This window comes from Oratosquilla oratoria, chromosome 16 (assembly GCF_046742065.1).
Source record: "Oratosquilla oratoria isolate Oo_2021 chromosome 16, ASM4674206v1, whole genome shotgun sequence".
NCBI lineage: Eukaryota > Metazoa > Arthropoda > Malacostraca > Stomatopoda > Squillidae > Oratosquilla > Oratosquilla oratoria.
Genome location: NC_134792.1, coordinates 59,180,099 through 59,197,565, shown reverse-complemented (window position 1 = coordinate 59,197,565; position 17,467 = coordinate 59,180,099). Strand labels below are relative to the sequence as shown.

General features: G+C 38.4%; 1 protein-coding gene across 1 annotated transcript in view; it reads left to right on the top strand.

Moving 5' to 3' along the window:
- Positions 1-4,946: 4,946 nt before the first annotated feature.
- The window catches only part of LOC143033784 (uncharacterized), a 126,247-nt gene continuing 113,726 nt past the window's right edge, over positions 4,947-17,467 (top strand). Inside the window, exon 1 of the mRNA XM_076199276.1 lies at positions 4,947-5,134. The gene's annotated coding sequence lies outside the window, so the exon portion shown is untranslated. The remainder of the gene's footprint in view (positions 5,135-17,467) is intronic.

Here is a 17,467-nt window from a genome sequence, read left to right as displayed (position 1 = left end):
TATGGGGAAAATGATTCGAGAGATATTGCTCTTTCAGAATTCCCCGTATTCACCGCACTATTGCAATTAACCGATGCTAAACACAGTATAGATACGGACGACTCCACCTCCAATTTCATCTAAGGCAAGACCATTGACAGGTGAGAAACTCAAGGCTGCTAAGGATGATTTTCAATTTTTGCTTAATGCTGGAATTATTCGTCGTTCCAATTAACCTTGGGCATCCCCACTTCATTTGGTTCCAAAGAAAGAACCACATTCCTGGATACTTTGCGGAGATTACCGAGGCCTAAATGACGTAACTGTCAATGACAAATATCCTATACTGCACTTGCGCTCTCTAACTATGTCTCTTAAGGATAAGACTATCTTTTCAAAGATAGACTTACAACGTGCATATCTGCAGATTCCTGTTGCTGAACAGGATATACCTAAAACTGTGGTATGCACACCATTTGGGCTCTTTGAATATCTATATATGCTAGATGGTCTTAAGAATACAGGTTCTACCATTCAGCACTTCATAGATACCATTCTTGCCAATGTAAACACATTTACTTACCTAGACGACATCTTGGTTGCTAGTGAAACTCTTGGGGAGCATATCACTGATGTTCAAACTTTCCTTTCTATTTAGGCTAACAATAGTATGAGACTTTCCCTCAGTAAATGTGAATTCTTCAAATCAAAACTTATTTTTCTTGGTTATGAGCTTAGCTAAAAAATTATTAAGCCATCTAATGAGTGTGTTGCAGCTATTTCAGACTTCCCTTTGCCGCAGACTATACCGATTTTGTGCGGTTTCATGGGCATGTTAAATTTCTTTTGATCAATGATCACTAACTTTGCTACTGTAGCTTATCCCCTTACTGAACTTCTCAGACAGTATCAGTCTTCAAAGTGTCTCACTTGGACAGACGCAACAAAGGACTCCTTCAGCAATTTGAAGCAGGCCTTACTGGACTCTCCTACTCTAGCCTATCCCTCACTCACACTGACAGACTATAAACTCGTGAATGACACTTCAAACCTAGCTGTTGGTGCCGCCCTTTATCAGATCATAGACGGCAAGCCAACGCCCCTGGGCTTTTATTCAAAGAAACTCTCGGATACAATGTATTTACTCTACCTACGACCGAGAACTGTTGGCTGCTTGTTTTACATTTCAAGTCACTCATTGACGGCCATACAGTTACCTTATTCCTTGACCACAAACCTTTAGTTGCAGCCTTTCACTCTAACTCACTTGCTAATTTTGACAGACAACGACAACTCTGTTATTTCGGAGTACGTATCCTCAGCCGAGTACATTCGTAGCGAATACAATGTTGTAGCAGATTGTTTATCACGACCGACATGCGCCGTATCACTCGATGTTTTTGACTCGAGTGATATCGCTCAAGGACAGGTAGGTGACGAAGAGTTGGAAACATTCAAAGCTAGACTATCCGAGTTCCCTTTGCCCTCTAACCTGACCCTTAGGTCGACTAAGACTCCATGACCTTTCGTCCCGTTATCCTTACGGAGTAACGTAATGTCTTCCATGCATAACCTTTCCCATCCTGGAATTCAGTCCAGGTTTTAAATTGGCAAAACAACACTATTTCTGGCCTTGCATTAACAAAGATGTAAAGAACTTTGTAAATGAATTTCTTCCATGTCAACTAGCCAAGACTACTCGCCACACCACATCACCTGTTTCACCTATCTCTACTCCTACCGACCGTTTCCAATCAGTCCACATTGATATTATTGGTCCACTACTACCTGCAACCCTTCCTAATCATCCTTACCATCTTTCGTACAAATACTTACTGACCTGCATTGACCGAACGACCCGATGGACTGAATCAATCCCTTTCATTGACACCGCTGCGACTTCCGTAGCGATTGCTTCCTTTAACAGATGGATATGTCGTTTCGGAATCCCACTTCACGTCATGACAGATAGGGGCTCCCAGTTCGAGAGCGAACTTTTCTCTGATTTTTCGTCAATCATTGGTTTTCATCATATGCAAACTACCAGTTATCACTCTCAAGCTAACGGAATGATTGAACGTTAAAACCGCTCTCTGAAATCCGCTATCGGCGCTAGGCAGGAAAAATGGCTCTACTCTTTACCCATAGTTCCACAGTTTAACACCTCACGTAACTAATTCTTCCCCACTTACCGCGATTACTGGCGCCCATGTGTTGTATCCTTCAATTACAATCACCAAAGAGCCCACCACCACATCGGATAATGCAACCATCCTCCACCTTATCAAAGAAATGCAATTAATCCGTTTCATTGGCCTCGCGTCGGGTGACTGCCATGCATTATCACAGCCATACGTCCCTCCTGCTCTCCACACATGTTCTAATTTTTGGATGCGAGTAGACAAAGTCTGCAAAAGTTTGGAAGGCCCGTATTCTGGTCCCTATGACGTCCTCCACCATGAACATAAGTACTTTATTATCGATTTTCCCATGGCGATACGTCCATCTCAAACCGACGTACCTTCCCATCACTCGACCACCTCGGGCGCCCACAAATGACATTACTGAACCTGACACTACAAGTATAAATGACATCACCAACACCGATGCTCAGACACTCGCCTGACGTCTCCACCCCTGCCTTTGAATCCTCTCCCACCTCGTCTTCTCCAACCTTTTCACCTCTTCCACCTACCTTTCCTGCAATCCCACGTGTAACACGATTGAGAACGACGGTTCGCTTCAGAGACCACTCTTAGTGTTTTTACTTTTAAGTATTCTCTGCTCTTAAGAGAGAGTCATATTTTTTTCTTTATATCTTATATGTTTGTCCTCTTTTTTTTCTATAAGTACGCTCCGCTCTTATGGAAGAGTCAATGTAGTGGTTGTAATATAATGTCATGAAACGTGATGCGTAATTTATAACTGCGCATTCTCTGGCGCGGCAAGCAACATACGCTAATACGTCGATGCCATCATATGATATATAACTATGTACACCTATACATATATTCTACCCATATCCAGCCCTACCTTTTCCTATAACATCTTAGCATGTAGATGCTCTATATGTATCCATGTTCATAATGTAATCCTGATCCAGGGTCAGTGAGAAGGAGTAAGCTGTTTGCGTTGGTTAAGTGTAACTTAATAATACTAAATACCATGTACCCTCGACTTTTATTTACTCTATCCACACGCGTAATCATGGTGAGCGACACCATTGGATCACACTGCAAAATTATTGAATTCGTCAATTATACTCCCTTGCATTTTGCGTGCTCAAAGACAACGTTACAAAACCAAGATGCACGCAGGTAAACACCAGTGATGCACCGATATGAAAACTGCTTCATAGATATTTCTGTTCAAATTGATAGACCATAACTCACCTGGATGACCTTTCCCCAGAAGATAGGCAATAAGTGTTATGCAGTGGGACAGTGGAAGCCTAGAAAGGTCGAAACTACAAGTGCGTCAGCCGATGTAACGATGACCTCGATAGACAATCGACTATTCCGTCTATCCGTACACCTTGATTGTCGTCAGAGATATTTAGGAAGTCGAAACTGCCCTAAAAAAAGCAATTAAAACTCTCGCTATCGTCGAATGTCGTATTTTTTTACTACAGGACGCTTGAGTTGGTACATAATCCATGACGTCATCGGAACTAATACCAAGAGATGGCGCTGTATGCTGTGTTTTAGAATGCATATCAGCATTTTTTCGTCAGAAAGTCCCTCGATTACTGATTTTGAGATAAGATATTGATTTTAATCATGGTTCTCGTGAAAATGAATAATATAACAAAAGAGAAAATGCAAAGCTGTTCCAGAGGATGGTGGTTATCCCTTTAAAATATTAGGGAAATGGGTGATAGATGGGAGTGGGAAAGGTGGCAACCTCCTTTAAAACGGGGTTTAAAGCCTATTGTACATAGATAGTTACATAATATTTTTTCAACACTGAATGTCTGTTTTATTATCAACTATGAATTACAGTCGACTGGAAAATTAGGTATTTTGAAGTCAGAGTAATGTAAGCAACGTCAATTTAGGTTTTTAACGTTTGTGTAATAACTTAAACTTTAAACTGAACTGTAATTTGACAATTGCCATATCTTTACTTTAAAGTATTGTTTTTATGGTGGCATTAATTTTTTTCACTTTGATTCGGGAAGAGGTATGATACAAGTCCCCCACATTACGAGTTTGTGTATTTAACCTCATAATTTGCTCTCTCTTATTAGTAGAAAAATATATCAGCATGCTACATCTATGTCAAATTGAGACGGGTATGCATAAAGTAATTCTATATTCTGATATTTAGAATTTCAATATTGTATTCTGAGATTCACCTTTGCTTTGGTGAAATAGATATTTATAGGGAACTTAGGAAATAAATTTTAGTAAAGGGTTGTAATTTGTTAATGAAACTTTATAAACAAAACGATTCCATGGGAATGATTATCCAATGTATTACATTATTGTCCATATATAAACAAAGAAAACTTTCAGCGAAAACATAATGTATATTTATAGTCTCTGCCTTCAATTTCTCTTTATCATAGAAAACGCAAAACAAATTTCCCATTTTTTAATGGTATTGGATTAATTTTCTCATTGTAATTTTATTAGAATCATGACTTATAAACATTAAGAACAATTTTCCAATAGAAATGAGTCTATTGTATTATTTGGACTCCTTATTCACCAAAGTTTCATTCTACTTTTAGTAATTTTTCGAAAAATATTGCTATGTCGGTCATCACCAACAAGAGTGACCTGCACTATTTACATCTGGTATTCATCCGCTTTTATACATTCTTTCACAAAAAAATGTAATGATAGATTTGTTTAATAAATATTATCAGTCCAGTAATTTTAAACAAGGCTAATTTCTGTGAAATGGGTTTATAAATTAAAATTAGTGTTTCATCAGTGCGCTACTTGACAGATCGCGTAGTCACAAGCAGTGTTCGGTGGTCTGTGTGTCTGTGGCGCGTCGTGTTGTTTAGATTCCCGAAATATCGATAATTGAACTTGTAGTGATCATTAATATTATAGCATATCAGCCTAGTTTATAGTGAGTTAACATGGGAATGGGAAATATGTGGTTGTTGCCCACATAATCCCTAACGCAACTGTAATAGAAGGTAAGATTTTGTTCACCCTCTGATCTCTCACCAAAACCCAGTTTCTTTTCGTTGTTTTGGTAATACGGCTGGGGATAATGTGGCTCATGTGCGTATATCGTTAGGGAGACATATTGCATCAATGTACATTAGTGTCAGTTAATCGGTAAACATGTGTCAGGTGAAATGGTTAGTCTTTTAACTAAAGATAAATTTGAATTTGCGGGTGAGGGAAGTGCCCTGTACACTTGGCCATTGTACCCTAGCGGCGGTTCCAAGAAACTGTTGGACCCTTATTTCACCTTAAACACCTTTATTGTTGCATTCAGCCATTACCTGGAATGTCATGTAACAACCTATATGGTGATGAGGGAGGGTACACAATACTAACAGCCCATTACTCGTTATAATAAAGCAGAGAAGGAAGAGAAAACAAGGTAGGATTGTAGTTCACGAGATCGAGTGTAGATGGTGCTCGAGAGGCCAACGCAGAAAATGGAGTCATTGACATAGCGACGCACCATAAATCTATCTTTCCCTCCTCTTCATTGTACCTTTGCTCTATATTTCAATAATTTAGTATGCTTTCTACCTATTTTTACTATTGGCAACCTAAGGATTACATTAGGGATACGTGTGTTGGTGGCTAACGTGTGTGTAGCATCATCTGGCAGGACCTCAATAGCATAATATCGGACATTTTAATTTTATTCACCTCGGCAATAGTAACTTCCTTAGTACGTTCTTGGTACTTTTACACACGTTTGAAGGAAGGTAATTTTGGGGAGATGTTGGGAGTAGGCACGGCTGTTGTTAGGGGAAGAAAGAAATATAATTTAGTCAGATGAGCAAGTAATGCACATACAACTGCTCTGGGTATTTAAATTGACAGATTGTGGGAAATTGACCTTATTTGGGTTATCGTGAACTCCCAGGTTTGGAACTGATTGGTATATAATGGAATATTATGTCTTGACTAGCGCTTTAGAATGATGAGGTTGTGACCACAAGTATATTTGACAACTCTAGAAAGTGCCCAGTTACAGCACTGGAATCAAAGATATGACAGAAAGGGAAACCTTACTAGAGAGAAAAGGATGTGATTTATCACAAATTCCTTTTATTTTGTGTTATGTACACAGGTGTTTTTATTTTTTGGTAGGAATGTAGTAGGGCTTGTATGATAAGAGAACCTTGAAATGTAACCAAGGGTCTGGCAGTTATTTATCAGCATTAGTTGTTAAAGATCTTGATTTGAATAGTATTAAACAGACACCCTCTGGTATTGCCCTCTGTTTCAGCGTTCGTGCATATCAAATATCGTAAATATCATCAGGGGCTAGTTAGTAATGGTAAAAGAAATATTTTCTCCCAGTGCTTATGTAGTTTGTGGACTTAATTTTGTGGATTATTATTTTACATGTATTAAGCATATCATAGTTTCATTACGCTTGTTTCTATAACACAAGATTATGATGTCATTAGCAGTGTCTACATTCAGTAATTATAAAGGAAGCAATTGAGCAACTTGGAGAACCTTTCCGTGTCTTGTTTGAGAATTCTTTTGAAAATGTACCTTTGAATTGGGAGATAGCTAATAAAAAATCTAGAAAACAGTGAGTTGTGGTTAATAGAGAAGTCAAATTAGCATGGGGTGAAAAGTGGAGTGCCACACGGATGGCTTGGGGAATACAGGCAAACTCAGCCCATCACCAACACAGCCTACAACAGCCAAGTCTGCCCATCCAATATACAGTCAATTGTGATGCCTATATCTTGTCAGAACAAGTATTAGTACAGTTTATATTTTTATTCTATTATTTTTTATTTAGCATGTCTGGCCTGACACAACCCCCCCTCAAATAATTATAATACATGAATGTAATATTTTTCTTGGCAGAATTCAATGACAGAAAACATTGCTAAATGCTAAAAGCAAATTAAAGAAGTCACATTGACTCCTTTAGACGACATCTTTGTTTTGATAGATTCAGAGGTCAAAGACGTGACACCGACCCTGATGACGTCTAGAATTACAGGTACTGCATTACTAAATGCAGGTTAGGTTAGGCTAAAATAGACGAATTTGTCATACTTTAATTTCTTAGACCTCTTCATCTACCAAAACAAATATTGCCTCTCAAGCAGTCCAAGCAGCTATGTTTGTGTATTGCTTTTAGCAGCGTTTTCTGTTACTGATTTTTGCCCGGAATAATGTATATTACATTGATGTATTATAATTTACAAAATCATTCTTTAATATACTATTGCTATATTGCATAGGTGTGCACTTATAGAAAATTACCCAATATTGAAATGAATGAATAGAATTTTTATTTCATTATATCCAAGGGGACATAAATGATTCCGTACAGAGATTTTTATATATTGAGTGGGGAGATTGGTGAGTATACCAGTAGTGGGAATAACGAATTGAATTGCTAACTTAATAGATTACTTTTATTAGGTTTTCAAACAATAGTTTCAGAATAAATAAAGTAGAAAGACACTAAACAGGTTTCTTGACTCAAACAAAACAACTAAAGTCATATTGGTAATTAAGTGGATTGGATGGACTTAGAATCATGCAGAGGTGGCACTTACCTGTAATGTCACACATCAAATCATGAGTATACTGACACAGGTGCTAATTTCCTGAATCTTCATTGGATCACCTGAAATCACTAACAGTCTGACATCATAATTTCCTGAAATTTCACTCCCTTTGGTAACAGACTGATGGGCGCTTTCACTCAGCAGTTAAGTGTTGGTTTTAAGGAGTCATTCATTTGAAATACAAGCTCAGAATCTGAGATACAGCTTGAGCTACACCCATTTACGACACTTGTATAGAGGTTCATGATAGACAAATGCATTGTTTGTAGAGTATACATTGTATGACCACATCAAGAAGGGCTGCAATGTTACATTGCATCTTGTGGCAGCATTGAGAGGGTAATACTGGTGTCTGTCCAGTCCTGTCAATGTCAGTTTGATGATGACAGCATTGTGTACTGGCTGTTTTCCCTCTCCAAGTCAAGTGACGTCACCACACGACATATTTCTAAGACATTGTTATAGAGCTGAGCTTTGTACTTTTCTTCAAGCTATAAAAATCTACACCCTTCAGTCTAATTGTATGCCAAAACTGGCTGTTAACATACCAGATGACGACAAGACATCCCTGATGACCCCAAGAATTATAGGTACTGCATTACTAATTGTAGGTTAGGTTAGACTAGACAAAATTTTCATACATTAATTTCTTACCTCTATATCTGTCAAAAAAATGGCATCTCAAGCATTTGTCATGGCTCCGTTCATTAGTATATCACTTTTAGCAAGTTTTTCCATTATTGATTTCTACTAAGAATAATGTATATTACATTGATGTATTATAATTTACAAAATGAACATTTAACTTTCTATTGCAATATTGCATAAGTGTGCACTTAATTTTACCTTTTTTTTTTTTTTTTTTTATACTTTGGGCTTCATTAAAATAAAAACTATTGCTAAATGAAAATGAAACTGGTTGTATTCATGTGCCTGTTGATATCAACCAATTGGTGATGAAAAAGAAAATCTCCCAGTTGCACATCATTCTGAAAAAGTAATCAATTGTATGATGATGGCTATGTATGCATCATGAGCTGTGAGTTGGGTATATGAGGATGCAGGCATCAGCTTCCTAATTATGTGTATTGTGTAGGAGGTGATCCCCATATTCTGTGAACAGGCTTGATCATGTTTTCTGTGATGTTATATTCATTTGAGGTGAAAGAGAACATGTATAATAATAGCAGTAACGTGATATATTGTGATGCATTATTGTACATCCGGCGACCTGATGTGCACATGAGTATTTGACTCGTATTGAAGAGGTTAAGATTAAGAAACAGGCCACAGTGATGAAAACAAAATTACACAGATAAAACATTTGACATTTTATTTGGAATTTATAATTGCCGGGCTGGGTGAAAATCACCTCTGTATTGAATGGACCGAGTTGGCACTTCAAATGGGTTGAGTCAGCAATTAGGATGGGCTAAGTTGGCACTACACGATTTTGAGACCTTTGCTTTTCTTGCTCTATATCAATTATCTCCCTGATACACTAAAAATGAATCATAAAAAAGTTTGAAACATCTGAAAAACTCCAGAGACATTTCTTGGGGTCAAATCTGTATGGGCAGAAACATGAACATAAGAGAGGGAGAGAGAAGGAGTTTGAATGTGTTTGAGATGACGTGTCTGAGAAGTATGATGGGGGTTACTAGGCTAGATAGAGTGAGAAATGAGGAGGTGAGGAGAACAGGGGTGGAAAGGGAGTTGGGAGATAGGGTTGATGAAAGAGTATTAGGATGGTTTGGACACATGGAAAGAATGAGTGAAGAAAGACTAGTAAAAGAGGTATGGAAGGCAGATGTGGGGGGAGTGAACATGAGGGGAGGGTTTGATGAAAGAGTATTAGGATGGTTTGGACACATGGAAAGAATGAGTGAAGAAAGATTAGTAAAAGAGGTATGGAAGGCAGATGTGGGGGGAGTGAACATGAGGGGACGTCCTAGGATGAGGTGGATGGATGGGGTGAAGGGGGCTTTGGGGAAGAGGGGAATGTCTGTTGAGGAAGGACGGGAGAGGACAGAAGACGGGTGAATGGAGAATGGTTGTATATGGATGATGTTGTGATGCATGAGGTGGAATGGGTGGGGGGTGAGGTAGTATGTGTGAGCAAAATTTGATGCAGCCCGAAGGGATTTCTCCCCGTCCTCTCCTTTTATGCATGGGGGGACGGAGAGGGAGGGTTGCCGATTTAATGAAGCGGCCTTGCTGTGGATTTGCTGTGTCTTGCGACACTGCTTCTGACCCAGGGCAGTGGACAAGGTGCAGGGATGACTCGTCATCCAGGAAGTGCTAAGATAAGAGGGAGAGTGGAGGGGTGTGGAGTGTATTCAGGGATGGAATGGGTGGAAATGATATTATGCCTTTTCCTTTTTGACTACCTCCCTTGTAAGGGGGGGAAAAGCCTTGGTATATGTATGTGTGTAAATCTGTGGGTGTACATGGGGGTTAGTTACTCAAAATGAAAAAGATTATTTTCAAGAAAACAATGGACGAGTTTTATTGTCGCTGCGTTATCTTATTGTTTTCCCTCCAGAGGCAGTCTCAGACCCAAATGTGTAAAGATGGCTGCCAGCCATACAGGTTAGCCATTTGTTTAATTACAGAAAGAAAGGGAGATAAACTGGAGAAAGAATAGGGGAAAAGGGTTCTTAGACATTTATTTCACCTATTTATGCATAATTTGGTATGGTTTTTATGAGCATGCAGGGCACAGGTATGGCAGCCATACTACAAATTTTCATGGCTAGGAGTACAATAGTGACTAAGCATGCTGATGCAATGTCACTGCTGTATTCATAGCCGATCATTATAGCAAATATGGCATAGTATCAGTTGTGCCATATTAACTTTGATTGGCTATTAACCTAACCTGGCCTACCATACAGCCTACAATGTTCTTGTAGGTTTGTACTGCATTTTGCAACTCTTCAAACAAAATAAATTTGGAATTAACTTCAAATTTCACCTGGTGCGGCTCATCGGTTTCAGCCATTTTGGATTTCTAATCTGAGGGGAGCAGAGCCATAGAAGTGGAGCTCGGTTTGATCATGCACAGGATTGTGCCATACTCGTTAATTGAGGAACAAAATAGAAAACAGCTATTTTTGAAATTTAAACAACCAGAACATGATGGGTGTTAACGATCATAACGGAATTGCCTCGTACCTCAAGTTGCCGTTCATGTTGGTAAAATTAAAACGTACTCATATTTAAAGATTATTTAGTTCAAGATAGGTCCATCCTCAGACTTCTGTTAGTTTGTCTTCCACTACAAACAATAAACAAACATGTCTCATAGCTGGTTTTGAGCTGAGTTTTCAGTATCAAATATCTTGATTATATTGATGTGGCCAAATGCTTAAAAATAATGTATGAAAAAATATGGTGCAGATTATTTATTTATGCCAATGTTAATTAAAAACATTGAACATCATCAGAGTTGACAGTAGTTGTTGGTGATTAGTGCAACCCCATTTAAACCATACCAAATCATGCATAGATAGGTGAAATAAATGTCTAGGAATCCTATTTCCCTATTCTTTCTTTAGTTCGACTGTAAGTAAAGATCACTGTCAAATGGCTCACATGTATGGTTGTAGCTATCTTTTCACGTTTGGGTCTGAGACGGCCTCCAGAGGGAAACCAACAACATGACTTCAGAAACTGAATAAAACTCGCCCGTTGTTTTTTGAAGATAATTTTATTTATTTTGAATAATTCAGCCCCATTTACACTCACAGACTTGGCCTCAAGAAATGTCTCTGGAATGTTTCTAAGATGTTTCTGACTTTAAGTATGACTCCTAAAAAATGGGAGTAAAGTATATATCTATGCAGATGATACAAACATTTACAAGTGGAGGATATTGACTGCATGAGAGAATGGTCCTAGAAATGACTGCTATTATTCCATCCCCAAAAAGTTATATATGTGGAGTGGGGAGTCATAATTAAGAGTTGGAGGATACTAGTATACAATGAGAGAGAAGTGAGTGAAAACCGAAAAGGATGTAGTAATAGTTATTGACAGCAAGCTAAAATTTTGGAGTATACTGCAGAAAAGGTCAACAGCAAATAGAATGGTGGGACTGATCAGAATAATGACATTCATTTTGTCGGACGAGGTGATGTTGAAATCTATATGTTGCTCTAGTAAGACCCTATTTGGGATTTGCAAATCAGAAATGGGCTTTATAGTTATCTAAAGGTATAGATTCAGAAGAGAGCTACCAAGCTCATACCAATACTAAAGAACTGAGTTATGAGGAATGACTGAAGAAGCTGGGACTATTGTCACTGCAGGGGTCGTGCTTAAGTTTTTTTTAACTAGCCAGGCAGACTAGTTAGATTCAATTTTGGCTAGTCCTCGAGAATTATGGCTAGCCTGCTAAAGTTTTCAACTAGTCTGCTTTGATTTTTGATTGCATGAAGTACAGACGCTCCTCTACTTACATTCATTCGTTTTACGTTTTTTCGATTTTACGTTTGAACCGACTGTAAAAAAAATTTGAGTGAATTTTTTAGTTTAGCGCGCTCTCCGTAGTTCAAACGATACTTGCGCATGACACTGATTCCATTGTTTACATTGCACAAACGACAAACTGAACATGCCTTGCCTCCTCCTCCACCATCTCAATTTATGTTGCTTGAATTTAATTTATTTGAAATTAATGTTATTATTTTACAATGTTATGTGTATAATTAATGATTTAGGGGTGTTTTATAAGATACGGTAATAGAATTTACGGATGTATAGTACAGTAACAACTTACATTCATTTTCAACTTACGTTTGGCCGTTCGGAACGTAACTAAAACGTAAGTTGAGGAGCGTCTGTAATGTTAATTTTGGGAGAGCCCAGATACTATTCACTCATTTCTTCATGTCCAACATAAATATTATTCTAACCATCCATAGTAACCTCTCAGCAGACTTCATGGGATTTCAGATCTAGACTTTAATCTAGATTAGGGGTGGGCAAACTTTTCATAGTGAAGGCCAGATGAGACTTTTGGGAGGAAGCCGCAGGCCGGAGTGAAAAACAAAATCCCCAGAATTATTCTATTTTGTACAATACATTGAATACAATGAATAAATTATACAAGAATTGCATTGAACACCATACAAATCAATGAGACTGCTGGTGCTGTTTGCCATGAAAAAGTGTTTCTGTGTCTGGCTCAATGGTTGAGGTAGATGACAGAAGAAAGTCATTGAGGTGGCAGTCTGAGAGTTGGGAGTGAAGGTGAGACTTCGTGGAGTTCAATTTGGAGAAGAGCTGTTTGCAACAGTAGGTGCTGCCTAACATGGCCACAATATGTTGAACATATGCAATGTATTTTTGAAAATTCTTAGAAGGGAGGACAATGTCACGGAAGAAGGACAACAGAGAAGTGCAGAACTGTGTTCAAAAGTGTTTTATTTTCGTACTACTTCTACTACTACTACTACAGCAACTACAACTACTATTACTAATGAAATATAAAGTAGTTCAATTTATTTATTTGAAAACCATATTTATTGGAAATTTTTTCTCTCCTTTTGCTGGGAATTCCGTGGGCCTGGTTTCAATAATAATACCTTGCAGGGTGGCAGGCCGAACACTAGGCCTTCGCGGGCTGAAGGTTGCCCACCCCTGATTTATATCATATGGAGACGTGAATGCTTGCATGTGTTATAACAAAAGGGGTTCATAGTCAACAATGAACAGTTAGATTAAAAGTACACGGGCATAGCAATCACATGACATTTCAGTCATACTGTGACTGCAAACTCAATTGATAACACTATGCAACAAATCATTGCCATTTGAAAAGAAAAATAATACTGCAATGCAGTTCAGCAATTCAACAGCTTTTGCATTTGATGCAAACTTCATAATAGATTTCTTTATGCAGCTGTTGTTTTGATAAATATACAAGACATGTAACCCAAATGCCTGTTTTGTCTTTAAGGATTTAGCTTTTTCTAAAAAGTTGACAGAAAACAAATTCTTTGGAATGTTGGTTGTTTCGTACGTCACATCATATCATACATATAAAGTAGCTTGTGCTTGCCTGCTGCATATATGCATTAAAACCTAAACAGCAAAGTATTCAACTGCTTGCTAGATGCAATTAAACAGTGGTCTGCTGTAGATTGTGGTCCCGTAGCTGTGGCTGCTGTGTGCTCTGCTCAGTACATTTTTGGTGGAGATGAGTCAATCGTGATTCACATTTGAATCTATTTCATTTGAGCATAATTTTTTGAAGCATAGACTTCATATTTTTTATGTTGAAAACAGGAATATACATAATGACTATTTCATGAATTTCATCATGTTTCATATAACACTAAATATTTTGGCTAGGCACACAGAATAGTACTATAGATATTGCCCGTTTTTGGCTAGTCCACCATGATTTTGGCTTAATTTTGAACCTTGGACTGGTTTACAGAAGAGCAAGGGGCAACATGCTATAGGTAGTTGTTAAAATACTGTCCAGAGTCTATGATCGGGAAGTTTGTGAAGACATCTTTGTTCTATGGGATGACCAAAGAAGGAGAGGACATTAGAAAAAAAATATTCCAGGAACGTTGAAGATTAGAAAAGATGCAGAATTCTTATTGTAATAAGAGTTGTTAACCATTGGAATGTGCTTCCCCACTATATAATGGATTCAGATTCATATCTAAAATTTGAAAGTAACTAGGAGCTTGGAAAAGCCAGGAGGTAAAATACAATTACAAAGCTAAATTTAGCTTTAATAATGTCCTGCCACCATACCCACAAGTTCAGCTGAAAGTCTAGAGCTGGATGTACAGATATAACCAGGCTTCTTCCAGAAGAGTTAGTGTGTGTTATACTCGTAATATACAGTATTCAGAAGAGCTGCAGACAGGACTTGTACAGCAGGAAGAAAATAAAATGTAAACAAATGGTATGATGTAACTGTGTATCTGCATCATGAGTATCCAAATTTTCTTCAAACCGCATGAAATGCAGCACTAGGAATAACTCATTGGGCAGCCAGTAGAACAAAACTCCGAAGCCAAAACACTTCCTGTAAGGTAGCAAGTAATATAGGCACCCAATTCTACACTAGATCCATTTTGCATCACATCATAGAAACAGCCCACCAAATGCATTATTAAAGTAAACCCCAGCAGTATTCTACTCAAATATCTACAATAACCTACCCCTAGTACCCCTCACAATACATCCATATGGGAACACATTCATACCCAAGTCATAAAACAAGCACTGCTGTTAACTGCCAAATCTACATTTCAGCAAACTTGTTTGAAAATCAGCCCAGCAGAGACATCATCAATCATTCCTCCCACCTATTCCTCTCCCAATCCTAGTAATCATATAATAAAGGGCCTTCAGCAGTTGTCAGTGCTACATTGGAAGTGTCAATGTCATCCAGCCCTGTGGTTGATGAGGAGAATATTTCCAGATAACGATGACTTTCAGAGAAGTATCTAAGACACAACTACAGAATAATGTAATCATGACACCAATGTAGGCATTATCGTATTGCAGGGGTTAGGCTAGATTAGGTTAAAAGTATAGGTACTGACCACACATCAATGTGTAAAAGTGCATGTAGACTGAATGGTAAAGTGTAATTGACCTAGTAGGCCCTTTTTTCAGGTTGCCTGTCGTGAGCAGTGTCTCAGAGCTCCATTTAGTTATTTTTGAGGCATTGTTCCAATTTACTAGAATAGGCTTGGGTTCTTTGATGTTATTTTTTTGTTTACTGTGCTGGGTTATTGTCAGGTCATCTGCATGTGTGATAACATTGGTGTTTAAGAGTTTCAGGATCATTTGTGAAGTGATTGAACAGTAAAGGTGTTGTAGTGTTGAGGATTGTTGCATCCTGAGGGACTCCTTTGTATATTCTTTTTGTTCCTGAATTTTGATTGTGGGTTACTGTGCAGTGTCTTCCTGTTATTAAGTTGGGCCACTTCTTGCCATTATGAATGTCTTCAAATTATTTTTTCCATTAGTCTGGGGACATTGTCAAAAATTTTGTATATATCTGGTAAGACAACTATAATTGTTCTTACGGGTGAGGGTTTTATTGAATCCTTCCAGCACCAGTTTAAGAGCAATATGCCGGTGGAATGGCCTTCCTTGATTTCATGTTAGTCAGGGGAGGTACATATTTGTTTTGATTTGTGCTGTGTCTTGACATCAGCTTGGATAGTAGTGAGATTGGTCTGTATGATGCAAGGTTTTGTTTTGGTTTCAAAATTATTCACATGCCAAGAATTGCACTAGCACATCCGCCACCCCACATGAAATAGTACTAAGACAGAATCAGCCTATCATTTGCCCTAGCTTTATTAACTACACAGAATACACAGACCACCTTATATTACATTATCTTGCACTTGCAGCACAAAATCTTCACTGCATTACTTATGGGCTGTGGGTCATTTGTAAGGGAAAACCAAGGCAATAGAGTGATTGATTTAAAAATGTTTAACAAATATATACAACATGGTAAACCTTTGATAAACCAAACTAATTTGGGGTAGATGCCTGATAGTTTATAAGATGGTCAGAATAGCACCTTATAAGCCGAATGAAGGTCAGTTTATATGGTGAAGCATTCAGTAACACCTTGATCACATTTTCTGTGGTTATAAACATTCTTTGGAAGAAAGAATGTTTATAACCGCATAAAATGCATCTCTTGCTACATTGCTTCTGACCCATCATCCAGGAGGAGCCAAGAAAAGAGGGAGGGAGGGGTTGTGAATGGAAGTGGGGTATGTGGGGATCAAATGGATTGGAGTAGATTTCTGTCTTTGACTTTGGCTATATCCCTTGTAAGGGGGAAAAAGCTGTTGGTATATGTGTGTATGTATGTATGAACATTCTGGGTGAAAGAGAATAACAACTGTAACTTCATATTTTATAACATGTATGGTGATTCATCATTCTACATCAGGCAGCCTAATGTGCATGCAAGTATATAACTTGTATTGGAGGGGTTGAGTGTAGAGGCAAATGGCAGGAACAAAACTTCACTGTATTTCATCCTTGCTAAGAGCTTCACTTGTGATGGGTGTGCTAGAGTATTGTCTATTAGCAGTACAGCCTTGACCCTGTCACTGCTATTGTTGTACATTTTCTGGTGTTGACAAATTGATGGGTAAAATTTTTGTGGGACTATTTATCCACAATACCCTGAGTAAACCATGCTGTGGTACCCTACAGGTAGTTCATCCATTAAGTCCTTGAGTGCCCTTGGCTAAGCACTCTTACCAACAACACCAGGCTCTGTGGGACCCATCAGCATTAGCACAGGCCATAATCGACAGCCTGTCCTTCACAAGTTGCCTACCGGGAGTGCTTATCTCAATGTCTGTCTGGGTGTTCCTGGGCAGACTTCTAACAGAACCCAGTTTTATCTGCATTGTAAATTTGAAAGTCTTGGTAGCACTTCAGTTCCCTCAATTCATGAAACTTGTCCATAAACAGATCCACAGCACTGGCATCAGCACCAAGCAGCTCCCCAGTGATTGCTTTATTTACAATGCTCTGGTGCTGTTGAAACTGCCACATCTAACCATCATTACACTTGAAGTTAATGTGGCCAAGATGCAGTAAGTCTCTGTGCAGCATGTTATATATCCATGCCATGGACTGGCACACCTTCTCTCCTGAGTGTAGCATTTATAAACAGCTTCATCGAGGTCATCCGTAGGAAATTCTCTCTTCCGGTACACC